Here is an 18614-nt window from a genome sequence, read left to right on the forward strand (position 1 = left end):
CACTGAGGAACCGATCCTGATTTTTGTTCCTTTAGTAAAAATTGTATAATGATGAATTTAATTGTAGCCTAATGCAAGGTTTTTCTATGTGTGCAGTTACTCTTAAATTGTTTTTCGCTATGTCTTTGTGATGTTTTATGTGGCAACTTTTTGTCATCAAAAATTATGTATGCCCACTCCTGCTTAAGGCCTGGTACCCAGGCTAGCAGTATGTAATAAATAAATAAATAATCCGTTACGGTTTCATTCACTTAGTACCCACGTCAAAACCCACTTCACTGGCTTTTGAGTGTTAATGTTTTTCGCTGGGTCATTGTCATGACCTACATGACACGCATGTCATGACATTTATGTCATGACCTATCACTTATGTTCGTCATATACTTCTGTCATACTATGCCAATGTTGGTACCTACCAAGTTAACGAAACGACCATGGGAGCACCAAGACGTACGCGGCTGTTTCATGACCTACATGACACGCATTCATGTCATGACATATCATTTATGTTCCGCACCCGCCGTGGTTGCTCAGTGGCTATGGTATTCAGCTGCTGAGCACGAGGTGGCGGGATCGAATCCCGGCCACGGCGGCCGCATTTCGATGGGGGCGAAATGCAAAAACACCCGTGTACTTAGATTTAGGTGCACGTTAAAGAACCCCAGGTAGTCCAAATTTCGGGAGTCCCCCACTACGGCGTGCCTCATAATCAGATCGTGGTTTCTGTACGTAAAACCCCACAATTTATTATTATATTTATGTTCCTCATGTACTCTTGTCATAGTATGCCAATGTTTGTACATACCAAGTTAACGAAACGACCATGAGATCACAAAGTCGTAGGTGGCTAGATAGATAGTTAGATAGATAGATACTGTCAAAGTAGCAAATGTTCGCCAAGAAATGCTTCGCATATAAAAAGAAATTTGTATTCGTGTCCTTATTGTCACTCTGCTGGCGACTAACAAGGGAGGTCTAACATATCCAGTAGAGCTCAGTCCTGCGATAAGTTCCCGGCCATTGACATTGCAGAAAATGCCTCCCTCGTCAAACCGCGGCCCTGCAACGTGATGAATGTTTGGCGATCACGGTACTCAACCTCGCTTGTCTAAATAAACGAAAATGAAAGAAAAAGAAAGGGAACAATCAAGTACAATACGTCACTCATTGGTCGTTTTAGATGAAGTAGCCTTGATTGGAAAAGCTTCAAGGTGTTTCCCTCTTAGTAAAAACAGCCTTGCGACAGTGACGAGCGATGCGACGGGGAAACTCCCATGCGTTGGTCTCTTGGGGTTATAGCTGCGCTCATCACGACGCCGCCACACCCTGCGTCTACACTGTCATTTAGTCCGCGTACAATAAAGCATGACACAAGCACTGAAAGCGCCGGACAATGAACCATTCTGCCAACGTACGCACGCTTAAAGATGACAAAGATCAAAGTACTGCCACGTTTAGGTCGTTCGGAACACTTCGTCATCGGCCGCCGCCTGCGCTCGCTACACTTCCAAGATGTGCCTCTCATCTTGCATACCCGCGCCGAAGTTTAAGCACCTTTGTCACTGCGCGACAAAGGACAGTCGAAGGCGTGGAACAGTTCCGTCGAAATGACGGAAGCGGAGCAGAGGAAGGGATGACAAGTCGACACGTTACCGGTGACGTTGTCAAACTTTAGAGCCCCGCCGTCATCAGTGGACGCCATCCTCGTCAAAGCATAGCCGCGGGCGCTCTTTTCAATCCATTCAACCCGAAGACGTCGGCTGTGCAGGAGGAGCTTGCTTGCGTGGCGAGTATTCATCAATCAGTGTGAGAGCACATTAATGTCATTGCTGTTTGTTCTTGTTATTGTTACCTTTTATACGGCTTCATCAGTTAAAAGCCTACGAATGGGCTGCCAGGTTCATAGCTGCTACTCCACCCGGTGCCAATCGCGGTGGTGTGTGCGCGAGCACTTTTCAAAGGGTTCGCACGTACGAGCAAATCGAAATGGTGCGTTCAAACTTTAACGGTGATTTTGAGGGCTTATTGGCACATAAAGGCTGCTTTGGCCAACATAACTTTACACAGGGGCGACAGAAGGGACAGTGGTTGCATTGGTTTCCGATCTGTCGTTCCAGTGTAACCTTATGGTGCACGAACCAATCGTTCAAACTTTGTAGCTATTGAGTATATCATGCGCACACGGTGGTGAATTAACGTGTGTGAAGCAAAAACATGAAACCCGAGATGAATACAAACCGAAGAATGTTGACAGATTTGTGTGGCTGCTACGGCATACTGTGGAGAGCCTCTGGAAACTTTTCAACGGTGTTTATGTAAACGTCTCTATTCCTGAGTGACCCCCGCCAAAGGTAGAGAATCAGATAAAATTTGCATCTGGAAATCCATCCCGTTCGTGAGAACCACCAAGCTGACGCTATTCTGATATGACTGTTCAGCATTACGTGGTCTATTCTGCCGAGCAGAGAAATACAACATGATAGAGGTCAATTTGTCTTCCAGGGAAATTTTATGTCTCACATTTTGGAGGTACAGTAGTGGTTTGTTTCACTTCTATAAAAACCACGCAACAGCGGACGGAAGACAATAGCAAGAAGTAATGAACGAACACAAACCATCCAGTGTTGCGCTGTTTTTATTATGGATTCCCAAATAGCCCGGTCCCACACATTGTTTCCTTCGCGCCTTTACTATTTCCCTGAACACCAGTACTTATCAATTGTCCTTAAAAAGGGTAAAATCGGAAAACGACTATATCCGTGAGAATATGAACACATCGCTATTGGGAGTCCTGTGCTTGGAGATGGCAAACTAGATGGTACTTTTTTGGTTCTTCGATAGCAATCAACTAATAAGGCGGGTCAGTGAACATTCTAACGTTAGTCATGCCATCGCCTTCACAAACGTCTTTTGGTTCCTTGTATTACTGATTTTGCAGCTCTCAAGGTATGCGAGATCTCTGTATTCGATTTGCTTAGAACATTACGCTTAAACTTTATACTATATGCTCTATGGAACGAGGAATTGATTGATTCAATAAAATTTTTTAGCAGATGGTCCACTGCCTATTGGGGAAAAGAAAAAGGGAGGATGGTATTTAGGATCCAAGGTTAGAGCCAGCTCAGGAGTCCCGTCTCTCAAGCATGCGTGATCCGCGAGTTTAAAACTTATTTAATCCGCTTGATATTGGCAGAAGGGCTTATTCAGGCGTCGAAGTTCGGAGTTAGTGGATCCGCTGGCATCAAGTGTCCATCTGGGCAGTCGCATGAGCGTGACAGTCGCAGAACAAGTGAACGGCGCTGGGGCGCACTTGTATTTGGCAGTCTGGGCATTTGTGCGTTAAAACGACCGCTGACAGTTGATCAAAATCAATATCATGGGGTAGCACCGACTAGATCAGATCTCCGTGAGTGCTTTTGGTGGTAGTTGTGCTAGCGTCATAGGAAATGAAATCTGGCGTTAGCATGAATCCCAACCTCCTCCGTTAGAAGAGTATCTGACCTACTCTTCATAAGCTGTCAGGCAGTGGATTTAGGTCTAACAGAATTATATATTTTTTTCTTTTTTGCTTTGCCGCGTTTCGCAGTGTACGACGTGGGGGGTGCTGGTTGTATGCATCCGGCATAAATTACGGTGGAGAAGGTGCGACCATTCGGGGTGAGATTGCTGCACGAGCGGCCTCATGTGCCCTCTCATTGCTGGCAATGCATGCATGGCCTAGAAACCAGCGAAGAGTGACGCTGATGCCAGCACTTTCGGTGGCACGGCAAGCTCATTTGGTGTCAATTACTATCAAGCTGGTGCACTGAGAGCAACGTAAATATCGTATAACAGCATCAGAGTCTGTTTGAATGTGCAGCTCGATGGCTTTAGGGTACAGGTGCCGTTCTTGAATCGCAGCAGCGATAGCTCAGTGTTCCAACTCCAATGTGTCGTCTTTGGTGGTCATTGCCTAGGATTGCGTGCAACCCACCCTGAGCGCATGATCTACAATGACACTATTATATTCCTTGGTCACTGCGTCGGTGTACAGATGCTCAGCGCTTGTACGCGAGAGCGTATGCGCTGGTCATGTCTTGGCGCGTAGGCTACTCGTCGTTCTTGGAGTTTGGGTGACATGTTGCACGGCATCGGCGTGCTGCTGACGATGTTGATCTCTTCCTATGGAGCGATAGCCACTGGCTGCGCAGTAAGCTTGTCAACTACATGGTCAAAGCGAGACAAGAGCGTTCTTCCTCGTGGAGCGTGTCGCAGGCCTGCATAAAACAGTATTGGCTGAAAAGGCGAATCCGAGCCGGGCCTACCACCGAACTTCCACCTCGCATGAGAGCGCATTGTGTCTGGCTGCCACACGTCCGAATGGTCTTAGACATGACCACAGGGCAATCTCACATTTTCAAGTGGCGGGGTCAGCTCCGGAGGTAGCCGTCAGTGTGTCTTGAGTCCCTCAGCAACGCACTCACTTATTCACGTGGGTTTTGGATGGCTGGGCCAGTAGCTTCGTGCGACACCGCTTGGATTCCATTCACAGGGAGCGTGCGTCACCAAGGGAGACGAAGGAAGAGACGCACTCAAGGTAGCGCGCTCCCCTTCGTTCAACTTTACGCCTCTTCGAAGAGTCTCCCCACCTCATAAATATTGCACGCCCCACGAGCCTTCACTTTCCGGCACTAACCACCGCGGTGGCCATGGCACTTGCTGCGGGAGTTTTCCCTCTCACTTGCCGTCCACCCTTCCCCACCTCTTTCGATGGTTCAAGCGATGCTCCTCTCGCTTTTCTCACTTTCAGCTCCAGTGCTTCTCCCCTACCGCCCAGCAGGCGAATAGACCCAGGATATCCAGAGGCTGAACAGCACGAAAAGAAGAAAAAGAGCAAAGAAAAAAGAATACCTAAAACATGTAAACCACTCTAGAGGAGAAGGAACAATCGGAAGACAGGAGTCGGTGAAAGCTATTGATTTTCCTTAACTGAATTACTTCACTGTCTTTCGTATTGTTGTATTTTGTTTTCCTTTTTTTTCATGACATTCCTTACTATTCGCTCCTTCAAATGCATTGTAGTTGTGGCCCTTTGGCTCCTTAAGTTCTTTTGCGTCTTCTTATTGCATTCTCAGCAACTCAGCCCTTCCTTGTTCCGCATGCTCTTTGAGCACCTTGGCCTCCCAGAATTCGAGGAACGGGATCGGCAGAAAGCATGAAGCAATGATCACGGTCTTCTGTTTTCTCAAGGGACCCATCTGTTTGCTCGCGTTCGTCGACTTTCGCGGTTAGAATGACCTTACGCTCCCGTATTGTTTCTAGTTCTTTGTAGGTGTGGTATGGCCAGCCGGTTGCGCTGGCGACTTCGTTTGTCTGCGAGCAGCAGTTAGTTCGCACATGGGCCCATTTACTCTGTTTTTCCGTTCTTATATGGTTCGATAGGTGGTTTATATATATATATATATATATATATATATATATTCACGACCATGTTACGCCCACATTATTAACACTAGCAGAGCCCCCCGGATTACCTTCATGGTCACACACGCACGCACGCGCGCGCACACCCACCCACCCACCCCTCACACACACACACACACACACACACACACACACACACACACACACACACACACACACACACATATATATATATATATATATATATATATATATATATATATATATATATATATATGTTCCCTGCAAACGTTAAAGCATGTCAACTTCAGATGCAAACCAGGTTGCTTCGGTTTCGCAGCCCGTTTCGCGAAGTTCAAGCAATGCGGGTCTATGCAGCACAGCTATTTACCAGTATCTAAGACTGCGGTCAGCAAGGTGTTGCTACAGGGGCCCTGACATAGGGTTAAGTGTTAGAGTTTATACCACGCGGAAAGTTTCAGAACTTTTCTTTGGGAATGCATTTAAAGAAACGCAGTCAAATTTCCCCAAACATCTAGTGGTGGTAGACTGCAGAATAAATTGAGCCAAACTTGGCTCTTTGTTGAGATATGTGCTTGTTGATACATCGTCATGAAGGCTTTTCGGTGTAGCGCGCTAGTGCATAGACGCAGATGAATAACAAGATGCACACACATCGATCGCTGTGTGGCTTGTTGTTCCCCTTCGTCCACGTACTAGTAGCTCTACACTGAAAAGTGGTTCTTTAACGCAAGATAGAATGCATAGAAGGCTGCTATAGCGTCTTTTTTTGTGTCCCCGTAAGAATGCGGCCTTCTCGGCTACATTTTATTCCGCCACTTTTTGCTCAACACCGCAAAGATACAGCCAGTTATACACCATGACAAGAGGCGTAGTCGTCATCTTTGGCACTTGCATTGTTTTTTGCAGACGGACCCAACATAATTTTTGCGAGGAACATTTCCGAGAAAATGAGCAGCAGCGTTAGATAGCAATGCTATATACAAGGCCCGGACATCAGTAAGGGTGCTAAAGGCTAGAAGTTCTGTCGTGCGTGCGAACTGTTCTGGGGCAAGAGAGCAGCAACACCCAGCAGGCACTGTCAGGAAAGTTCGGGAGGGTCCGCTAAGCTCCGCTTTAAAATATGGCGTCCGACTACTGCTCGTTTCAGAAGACTTGCGTGTACGGTCTGCAGAACGTTACTCCTAGTTTGGGGTGTAAAAAAATCACAGCATATCCACGGGGTGAATGATGATGAGTGGGCGAAGCTCCGGAGGGAATCATCGGATCTCCCGCTTAAGGGGACGCTAGCACAAACGCGTTAGAAACGTGCAGTACTCTCTAGTAAGGGGGGGGGCGGCCACAGCGTCTTGCGCAGCCATTTACACATGCCGGAACGTGCACCGCGTTTGCCGACGCCATCACATGACTGCTGAGAGAGTATACCCCCCGTATTCATAAACGCTCCTCGACTTGAACTTGACTTGCCACTGCCTTGGGCAGCGCGTTCGAAACGCGTTGAACGTAAGGCGGAGAGGCCACAGCGTCTTACACCAGCTTCTTACACGTGCCGTAACGCGCTAGCACAAACGCGTTAGAAACGCGCTAGAAACGCGGTCTTTCGTTAATGTTGGGTATTTATTGCCATCGTGGTGCGTGTGTCTATGTGTCTTCGTGGCGTAGTGGTTAGCGCCGCGCGTTCGGACGCGAGGGGTCCCTGGTTCGATTCCGCGCTACGGACACAACTTTCGGAATTTTTTTTTTTCATAAAACGCCGGAAGCGTTCTCCGGAAGCCGGAAGCTGGCTTCCGGAACCGGAAGCGGAAGTCGGCTTCCGGTTATACTATACGTATACATATATATGTATATATGGGTATACATACATATACGGACACACAATGCCATCTATTGAGCAATTCATAAAACTAGACGTGGCTACCTACTACGACGGGGACGAACGGGTGCCGCTAAAAGGAGCTTCGCCCCTAAAAGACCGCTATCTTTCAATGAGAGCTCGCTTTCATTCTCAGCACGTGCTTGGTCTAGGGCGAATGCGATGTGCGATTGGCACGCCTTTCTAATGACTGCTCTTTTAGGGGTGAAGCTCCTTAGGGTGTGGGTCTGTCCCTCCTCTGTAGTATGTAGTAGTAGTAGTCGTCGTCGTAGTAGGTAGCCACGTCTACTTTTATGAAAAAAAAAGGATTTCGAAAGTTGTGTCCGTAGCGCGGAATCGAACCAGGGACCCCTCGCTTCCGAACGCGCGGCGCTAACCACAACGCCGCGAAGCGCACGTGGACACACGCACCACGATGACAATAAATACCCAACATCAACGAAAGACTGCGCGTTTCTAACGCGTTTGTGCTAGCGCGTTACGGCCCGTGTAAGAACCAGGTGTAAGACGCTGTGGCCTCTCCGCCTTACCCCCGTATTCATAAACGCTCCTCGACTTGAACTTGACTTGCCAGCGCCTTGGGCAGCGCGTTCGAAACGCGTTGAAGGCGGTGGCAAGTCAAGTTCAAGTCGAGGAGCGTTTATGAATACGGGGGTTATACTCTCTCAGAAGTCATGTGATGGCGTCGGCAAACGCGGTGCACGTTCCAGCATGTGTAAACGGCTGCGTAAGACGCTGTGGCCTCTCCCCCTTACTAGAGAGTACTGCATGTTTCTAACGCGTTTGTGCTAGCGTCCTCTTAAGCGAAAGATGGTGCAATTATAATGAAGGGCGCTGTTATAAAATATGAATGACGTCACATATGGCGCGTGTCATTGGTGGAAGTCAATCGTTCGATTTAGTGCGGCGAGACTGGGCGAATTACACGGAAGATTCACGGTTTACCGACGATTCCCTCCGGAGCGTCGCCCACTCATCATCATTCACCCCGTCGATATGCGGTGTTTTATTGCGATAGCAATTATATGGACACTCAAAAGCAGATTTCTGCCGTCGCCGTCGCCGTGAGGTTCCGTATGACGTCATTTGGAGAAGAAATCGTCGCCGCGCGCCGAACGCTGTATGTGCGAGTGAAAGGGCGCGAGGGGCGCGTCTTTCACGGGGAGTGAACGCAGCGCGGAGAACAAACGCGCGTTCTGCGCCGTGCTCGCTTAAGGGCTGCAGAAGTAGGCGTCTCTTTTCTCCTTTACAATCACCATATATGTAGAGCAAACGCGTCTTCTTCCGACGCGCGAGAGGCCGTGGGGGAGGGGGAGGGAAGGGAGGCGACGTTTAGCTGTGGCACCAAGTGCCTATTTATATCAGAGGCTCCGGCAACAGTCACCAACGCCGCACGCATTTTGAGCGAACGCGGGCGAAACGCCGATGGCGTCGACAACAGATCTGCGTGTTGCCGATGCTGCTGCATGTCCAAGTTTATACAGCTGATAAAGCTAATATCTTTACTCCGTATAGCTCTCTACAAGTGTGCTATCGCAATTGATGCTTCGCCATTCAGGTGAAACTGCGACAACTTTTAGGAGCGAAGCTCCTTAGAGCGGCACCCGTTCCGTCCCCGTCGTCGTAGTAGTAGTGTGTAACCAGTCTGAGAAAAATGAGAGAAAAAAATTCCGAAGTTGTGTCCGTAGCGCGGAATCGAACCAGGGACCCCTCGCTTCCGAGCGCGCGGCGTTAGCCCACTACGCCACGAAGCGCACATAGACACAAGCACCACGATGGCAATAAATACCCAACATTAACGAAAGGCTGCGTTTCTAGCACGTTACGGCCCGTGTAAGAAGCTGGTGTAAGACGCTGTGGCCTCTCCGCCTTACCTTCAACGCGTTTCGAACGCACTGCCCAAGGCGGTGGCAAGTCAAGTTCAAGTCGAGGAGCGTTTATGAATACGGGGGGTATACTCTCTCAGCAGTCATGTGATGGCGTCGGCAAACGCGGTGCACGTTCCGGCATGTGTAAATGGCTGCGTAAGAAGCTGTGGCCGCTCCCCCTTACTAGAGAGTACTGCACGTTTCTAACGCGTTTGTGCTAGCGTCCCCTTAAGCGGGGAATCCGATGATTCCCTCCGGAGCTTCGCCCACTCATCATCATTCACCCCGTGGATATGCTGTGATTTTTTTTTGTATCGCGCAGTCAATAAAAACTGGCGCAGTTTCACCCGAAAGGCGAAGCATCAATTGCGATAGCAAATTAGTAGAGACCTATACGAAGTAAGGATAGTAGTTTTATCAGCTGTATATACTTGGACATGCAGCAGCACCAGCAACGCACACAACTGTTGTCGACGCCGTCGGCATTTTGCCCGCGTTCTCACCGAACGCGCGCGGCGTTGGTGACTGTTGCCGGTGCCTCTGGCGGCGGCTCGGAGGTTTTCGACGAGATCAGAACGGGACACTCGTCGAAAAACTTCGGAAGTCTTTATCACTTTCTCGCCTCGCAAAGTTTTTATATAAATACGCATTTGGTTCCGCAGCTAAACGTCACCTCCCCTCCCGTCCCCCCACGGCCTTTCGCGGGACGGAAGCAGTCACGCTAGCTCTATATATATGGTGGTTGTAAAGGATAAAAGAGACGCTTAATTCTGCAGCCCTTCAGGGAGCACGCGCAGAACGCGCGTTTGCTCTCCTTGAAAGCGCGCGTTCCTCGCGCGCTTTCACTCGCACATACAGCATACGGCGCGCGGCGACGATTTAATCGCCGTTGACGTCATACGGCACCTCACGGCGACGGCGACAGTGACGCCGACGGCAGAAATCCGCTTTGAGTGTCCATATAATTTCTATCGCAATAAAAAAATATCGTAGCTTGCACTAGTGGCGCAAGGCTAAAAACAGCGGAGCTTATCAGCACCTAGCACTACCAAGTCATCCGCAGCATTTTTCGGAATGCATAGGTTATTGATCGATTATTGCTTACCTATTGATTAGCTATATATTGGCTATCGCAAGGTATTGGCCACGTATTTGGGCTAGGCTAAGCGCTAGCTACCAAGTCATCCCCAGCAGTTTCCGGAATTTATTGAATATTGATAGATTATCGATAAGCTATTGCTTGGCTATCGATTGGCTATCGCAAGGTATTAGCCATGTATTTGTGCAAGGCTTAAACACATTCGCAAGTTCACCCGGGTTTGTTCCATTGCGCTTGACCGATCCTGCACTAGCGCCAGGATCGTTCCAAATTTTCTGTTCGCGACACACGGACTGACGGTCGGCTTAAACAACACCGCTGTAAAAATGCTCTGAGCAGTGTTTTGCTGGTATCATTGTGACATTCTCAGTGTATTCTGGCAACAATTTAGCGTAGTATACGGTGGTACCGTAATTATACGTATCTCTCCACTGCTATTCACTGCATGCTTATAAGAAGTATTCAAGCTCTTAGACTGTGAAGGCTTAGGAGTGACGATCAACCGCGAAAGTCTCAGCTACCTTCGGTCTGCAGACGACATTGTCCTATTCAGCAACAATGGGGACGAATTGCAAGAAATTATACAGGATCTTAACCGAGAGAGTGTAAGAGACCCGCCATGGTTGCTCAGTGGCTTTGGTGTTGGGCTGCTGAGCACGAGGTCGCGGGATCGAATCGCGGCCACGGCGGCCGCATTTCGATGGAAGCGAAATGCGAAAACACCTGTGTACTTAGATTTAGGTGCACGTTAAAGAACCCCAAGTAGTCCAAATTTCCGGAGTCCCCCACTACGGCGTACCTCATAATCAGAACTGGTTTTGGCACGTAAAACCACATAATTAAATTGAGAGTGTAAGAGTAGGGGTTGAAGATTAATATACAAAATACAAAGATAATCTTCAATTAACTAGAAAGAGAACAAGAATTCAAGATCGCCAGTCTGCCTCTAGAGTGTGTAAAGGAGTACGTTTATCTTGGTCAATTACTCACAGGGGACCCTGATCATGAGACGGAAATTTACAAAATAATAAAATTGGGATGGAGTGGATAGCGCAGTCATTGCCAAATCCTGACTAGAGGTTTACAACTGCTGTTGAAAAGAAAAGTATAAAATCATTGTATTCTACCGGTGCTAACATAAGGGGCAAAAAATTTGAGGTTAACAAAGAAGCTCGAGAACAAGTTAAGGACCTGACAAAGAGCGATGGAACTAAAAATGTTCGGCCTAACGTTAAGATAAAGGAAGACAGCGGTGTGGATCAGAAAACAAACGGCCGATATTCTAACGCTCATTAAGAGGAAGAAATGGAGCTGGGCAGGACCTGTAATGTGTAGGATGGATAACCGGTGGACCATTAGAGTTACAGAATGGGTACGAAGAGAAGGGAAGCGCAGTCGAGGATGGCAGAAAACTAGGTGTGGTGATGAAGTTAGGAAATTTAAAGGCGCAAGTAGGAATCACCTAGCGCATAAAGGGGTAACTGGACATCGCAGAAAGAGGCCTTCGACCTGCAGTGAACACAAAACCAGGCTGCTGCTGCTGCTGCTGATGAAGATGATGACGGGGGTACCGAGCACAATCGTCTTTTAGGCGTGTAGAAGATTGCAGCAGTTCTCTTTAGCCTTACAATACCTACTGGTTGTAACTAAGCGACATGAATGCTATACCAGTGTTCCACCATGTTACTTAAAGCTCACTTTGTTTCTCATGTGAAGAAGTATTTTATGTTGATATACGCTACTTTATTGTAATAAATCTAGAACATTTCTCAAATTTGGTGTGCTCATACTTGTCAAGAATGTCGTGAGCCATTCAGTGAAACAAAAGGATTATGCGATGTTTTGTACTGCGGGAAGCGTACCAGGGTCCTTCAATACCTTTTTGAAGGGCCCTGATATTACTGATGCATCTGCCAAGGGAGTCAACTGCAAACGTTTTGCAATGTACAAAAACTGCAGATTCCGTGTGCCATTTCTTGTCCGGTAAAGAACAAGGAACCGTCACATGTAGAGTAGGAAGGGTATATAGGAAAGTTGTGTCGAGGGGGCTGAAATTTATGCATGCAGTAGAGGTCTGGGCGAAAACCGAAGACCGTGGAACTACTTATAGGTAGAGCCGTTCTTATCCTATGCACCGACCTTCTGAGAAACCATCTCGCTTCTTGACCCCCTGTGCCATTACCACTGCGAGCTGTTCGATAAGGAAGCCGTCAATAAATTCGCGGCTTCCACCAGTCGCCTTACTCCCACAGCCCCGGTAACGGCGCGACAAAGCTGGACGTTCTTGCCTTTGGTAGAAGCACCAGTTCAATGTCTTGGCACCGAAGATGACGCCTGCAGCCCTCCCCCCCCCCCTCCTTTCGTCATCCCGTGTCACTTTTTTGCCAAAGCCGATAACACGCTATACTGCCGGTCGATATTCCTATTATAACGAAATCCTGAGCACTCAGGGAGTCGCGATGACGAGCGTTGGTGTAAAAAAGAGCACATGCGGAATGTGCCAATTGCGGCAATTCTGCGTGTATTCGGGGGCATCTTTCACGCTCGGAAAAACACTTTCATGTAGCACGTATTGAGCAACAGTAATCTTTATCGGGAGTTCTTCATGTTGCTCTACATTTTTTTCATTGGCACTTTCATCTAATTATATTAATTGGGAAGCTAAATAATAATGTAGGCTAATTATCTAATTACATTGAATACGAAAAATAAGCTGAGTACCTCCAAGCGGTGGCAAACAATATTACCTTGGCTCTGCGCAACTACGCAGCATTTGCATATTTTTAAGGTTTGTACCAAGTTAAGTGAACCACCCTGTATAGCGTATGACATAAATTGCGCGATTAGAAGTTGTGGCTGTGTTTTTTTTTTTTTAATATGCCAGCCGAAGAATGTGTTACCGTCATGCTATAGATCTCATGGCTTTCAACTATAGCTCGCATACTACTTGTAAAGAATAAAAAAGTGCATTAACACCGCTGAAATCCGCTGAAAAGTCAGCATGTCAAATGACACTGAAGGAGGCTGCATTCATTGAATGCAACAAAAGCTCGGGAGGCTTCTTTAGTTAACCAGTGCCCCCTATGCTTGGACAGCATAATTCATTTTACCGTGTTTAAGCACAGTTTTCTTACATTTTTTGCAGATCTTCAATCGTAGCAAAAAGTTTGAACTCACAGCAGTTACTCATGATTAAAGCAGCACTACTTTGGAAGGTGCACCTCGTGTCTTAAAATGAGCACGGCACGGTAGCACCTAATGTTTTTAGTGAATAATACTATCGGTCACAAGTAGGAAACCTACTTATTATTTGTATGTACACTATAGCAACGATGTGCTAGTGCCTCTGCATTTCTACCTTAATCGTTAGGTGGTTCTTCAATAGTTCGCCTTTTACATTTAGTTTCGATAAGCTCGGTTCACTGTAAGTAGGCTATTCTATTTGTGGAGTGTCTTGTCCCATTAAAGTGCTTATGCGTGCTGCGTACGATGGGAACTGCCAGTGCATTCTATTTGACTTTCTGGGACGTCCATTTGCTTTGAAATTTCGGTGTTCTCTGTCAAGAAGTGAGCTGCAGTGCGTGAGCTCAGTTATCCTTGAAGGAATTCAAGCGGAATCTGTTAGGTCGAATAGAATTGCATCACCAAGACGTGGTTAGTGAAATCAGTAAATGCGGGGAATTATTCTCGTTATACTGCCTTAATCAAATCATTCCTGCTCTATTTTCTTGTTGGTGTTATTAACTGTCCTTGACAAATTCAAGCACTGTTGAATCCTAGTAATTTATGCTTATCCTAAGCGACTGAACACATTGCATATCGGCTGATTGTTGGTGTGAGGACTTTAGAAGACTTTCGCAGGCTGATAATGGGAACACTACCACATCATAACCACTGTGCAGACATGGTGAGCTTATTTAGCCTGAAAAAAAAAATACTGAGCAAGTGGAGTTTATATCGCTGATGCATACATAGACGAAAAAAATATATGCGTGAAAGAGCATTCACGTTTTATAAAGGAATACACAGTTGAACACGGATGAATACAAAAGGTGGTACAATAAATCATTAGAAACTCGGTAGGTAACAGACAAATCAACACAGCTGTAGGTGAGTCTGTTTTATGTATGAACTCGTCATGGCTGATGAAACAACCTATGTATCCTGGTAGCCAGTTGTACTGAACAGTGGCAAACACGAAAGCTTAAGAACAAGTCAAATTACTTCGAAAAAAAAGGCTTTATCTTGTAAAGCTTGTTATTTGACAGAAACATCTATACGTGTTTCGAGGGTAGCACCAAAGCCTGCACAGAAGGAAAACGTAACAGCGCAGAACAATAAAACAAATAATAGCCCCAAATTTCCTATTTCGTTATCAAAATATTTCTTTCTAGTCTTTCTTTTCTGCGTTGTCAACTGATGTAACGAACAAAAAGATGCACCAAAAGAGCACTTTCGTTTCATGCACTCACCGAAGCAGAACGCCGTGCAGGTGGAATAGCAAATCTTCCCTCAGCGTGCGTTGTTTCTTTTTTGGGGGGTGAATTGACGCGCAAAGAGGGCATGCGGAACCAACTTTCAACATGTATCAGTCACTCTTCGTTTCAACGTCTTCATTGGGCGGCAGGAAGCGCGCTTGCGACAAATGTGGCGGCATCAGTGTGCCGCTCACGTGTTTCTTTACGCACTTCACTTACCGTACATCAGCAGAGCTGACTGCATTTTCTTCCTTTTTCTTCAAAGCCGACAGCTCTGTAAGTGCGGGTGTGTGGGCATAACACGGCTGGCTACCCGGGGTTGTTGTCTATACGGAATATTTACAAACAATCTGCAGAGGGCACGCCCCACAACGAAGACCAGTGTGAGGCTAAGATGCATGAGGCAGAGAATCCCGGTGTTGCAGACCCCATAGTAGGCGACAAAAGTGAATTGAAGTGGAAAATTCGAATCGGAACGTAAAGATAAAATGGTCTGATAAACTGCTGTTGTTTATGCTTCCTCACACTAAATTGCTGCTTTCCTTGAGAAATACCAAAGGCGCCAGATTTATTACTCACATGCCAACCCGCCTTTCGGCTTTACAGTGAAGGGGGGGGGGGGGGGGGGGAGTGTTACAGAAATATGAAAAAATACAGAAAGAAAACCTGACACTTCATAGCTTGAGTAATTTGCACACAACTATTCAGAGCACATACAGGGGGCGCTCAGAACATAGTTGATCACAACCGCACCAGACCTCCCGGACACCTAACCACCATTAGCGCGACTTCTCCAATTTATGGTCGTGTGTAAAATGCCATGCTAGATTGACCGATTGACTTACTTAAATTAAAGTGTAAATGTTAGAAACTCCTGTATTGCCGGCTTCTCCAAGAACAAACAGAAAATTGTTCTTTTAGCAATGGACAATAACATAAGGTGTTATGAACAAGTTCCCGCCTGGAATTGCCTTTTTTGAATATCAGCGAGATGAAACGAAACCTGCGCAAACGTAATGGTTAAGTGGAACGATCTCTCGACTCGCTAGACGAGTATTTATGGGCTACGTAAAACACGAGCTCGTGCATGAGCTGTGGAAAGCTAGGACCCATGCCTCGCTCACACTTTACGTTAATTTGGCCTCTGCGTCTTTTGGTTTCATCTGCAGACGATACTGCTGATAAAGGCTGACTTTGTTTGCTATAGTCGAAACAAAATACACCTTTTCCAGATTATCGACAGTCATAAGCAGATTATTTTTTTTTTTGTGTATGATGGTGGCCAACAGGTGACGACGTTCCGCTGCAGGTCAGAAGGACATAATTTCTACTCCTTGGCTCTGCGGTCTCAGTGAGACAGAAGGTAGTGTTGCCAGATTTTCCACGTCAAGAAATTAGAAAATTAAAATTAGGGACCACGGTGCAGGTTGCAAACAAAGAATGGAGCTCAACATGAATCTACGCTTGAAGTTTAACTACTGCATATATTTAAGTTATTGATCATTGACAATACGACCCACAGAAGTGTCAAGTTAACCAGCATGCTATCAGCTACGAACTGTGACAAGCACCCCTGTAGTTGCAAGGGAACGGAACTTCTATAATGAACTGATGCCTTTGTGATCGAACCTTGCATGCACAGGGGCATAGAAAACAGCAGCAGAACTTGAGCAGGAAATCAATTTACATGACGCTTATAAGCATAATTTCGACCTTTAGAATCAATTCGCCTGCTGTCAGTGGTAAACGTTGGAAATACATGCAATATTTGCTAAATGAAATTCACAATGGTAAAAAACCATAGGTATGACAGATGTCGATAGATAATGTCGATAGGTATGACAGATGTGATGAGATAATGTACGTCAAACAGCACGCAAAACTACTTAATAGTGCAACTCAAACATTGCGGATGTATTTTCTGCGAAGAGGCTATTGATGAAATCATTTGTAATGTTTGATTTGTTAGAATACAAGCCATACAGTGCTGTTTACATTTTCAGCATTGCTTGCACCAATAACGAGGGTAAGGTGTAGTTCTGAATAAATTTAATATCAAACAGAATGCTAGCGAAACAGATCTTTGAAGATTTCTAATTATACATTTAATTTGCACGTTTACAAGAACACGCGTAATGTTGAAAAAAGAAGTTATCCTGCACTTACACCGTGACTCTAATGGTTGCGCACACAGTAATAAGCGACATTTTTTACCATATAATAATAATTTCATCACCAGATTAGCTAATTTTCTAGCTTTCAAGTTGTCCTGTTCCCTGCATCCAGTGGTCTTCTCAATACGGGTGATACAGAGAATACAAAAAAAGCAAACTTCATATGCAGTCTTCTAAAGTACACGTAATTCCCTCCACTGCGGCCACTCCCTCACTCCGGTTTTTACCACCGGGCAAGCTATGTGTGAAGATTCCCTCAACTCCGACTCCGGGGGTGTCATTCTATACGCTCACTAAAAAGAAAGAAGACAGCCCCTCTGAGTGTCAGCTGTTTTTGAGCGTGCTGAAAGCGGCGCACTGGCGTGTAAGGCGACACTCTATTCTTTTCCCGTGATGTCACACCCCCGTCGGCAGACGTCGAGCAGATATCTCTGGGGCCGATGAAAATCGTCCTTCCCAAGAGCGGGGAATCCCTTTGTCGACATGAATCATCTGTCGTCCCTGTCCGATTCGACGCTGTCATCACCTCCTGTGGTGCCATCGAGCTCCCGCCGTGCAAATGCGCCCAAAAGAAAAAAAAATGCATGAGATAAAGAGAGTACAACGCACAGGCATGAAGGTGGTGAAAATAAAAGCAAACACACAATCTTCGGCACCTAAAAAAACAGAGGGTCGCAAAATTTGCAATTGTGCTTCGTTTTATGAACTTCAAGAACCACAGATGTCGGTGGGTGGTAGGCATCAATCATGAAAGCTTGTATGTTTTGCAGGCGATGGCGGTTTGTTGGTGATTGTAGGATTCTGGCCATGCCATTGAAAGATCCCATGGGCGAAAGGGGAGACACACGCGCGTATAGACTCAGGCTCAGATTACTTCTGTAGAATACATATGTCAGGTCTAAAATAGAATAAGCTCAGTCCGTGATTTGGCATCACCAAGCTGAACAGGACATACAAAAGCTCGAGATGTTACGAAGGAAAGCTGTCAGATTTATTTATGGGAAATACAAAAGTAATGACTCCCCAATTATAATGCGTGATATGACAATCCAACATTAGAAGAGCGTAGAAGATATGCTTGCATCGTGTATTGCGACGGCGGCAGGCGGTGCAGGGCCATTCAAACGTTGTTGTCACTCTGAACGGTGGCGCGAATGTCATATGAGATCTGATGAACAGGTTGTCTCATTTCCGAGTTGCACACCCTGGAGGTGTGATGCCATCATGGTCGAAGCTCGTTACGTTAAGAATCCTTTAAACGCGAGTCCGGAGTGCGGCATCTATCGCTTAGCCGCTGTGCGCGCTGACCACGTAATCGCACGAGTAAACATGAAGTTTATTCGACTCTCAAAAATTGTGCGATTGGCATAAAGATAATTCCGAAACGAAATGTGCTACTCATGTAACTGGCAGGGAAGAAGTTTGGGCGTGTTGGTGGGTCATTGTAATCTTAACTGGGATTCATAGCGCTAAAACGACACAAGGACGAGGAAGAACACGGGACGAGCGCTAACTTTCAACAATTGCTTTATTGCAGTTAGTAAGCATATATATACTCACTGGGAAGGCACTGCAAAAAACACTCTGAAGGAAAGAAGAAAGGAAAAACAGTCATGTGGCTACTGTGCCAAAAGTGCAAGCTCTTTCTTGGATAAAAAAATAGACGGCGTGCTAACGCAATCATCACATCCTCTAGCT

This window comes from Dermacentor silvarum, chromosome 6 (genome assembly GCF_013339745.2).
Source record: "Dermacentor silvarum isolate Dsil-2018 chromosome 6, BIME_Dsil_1.4, whole genome shotgun sequence".
Lineage (NCBI taxonomy): Eukaryota > Metazoa > Arthropoda > Arachnida > Ixodida > Ixodidae > Dermacentor > Dermacentor silvarum.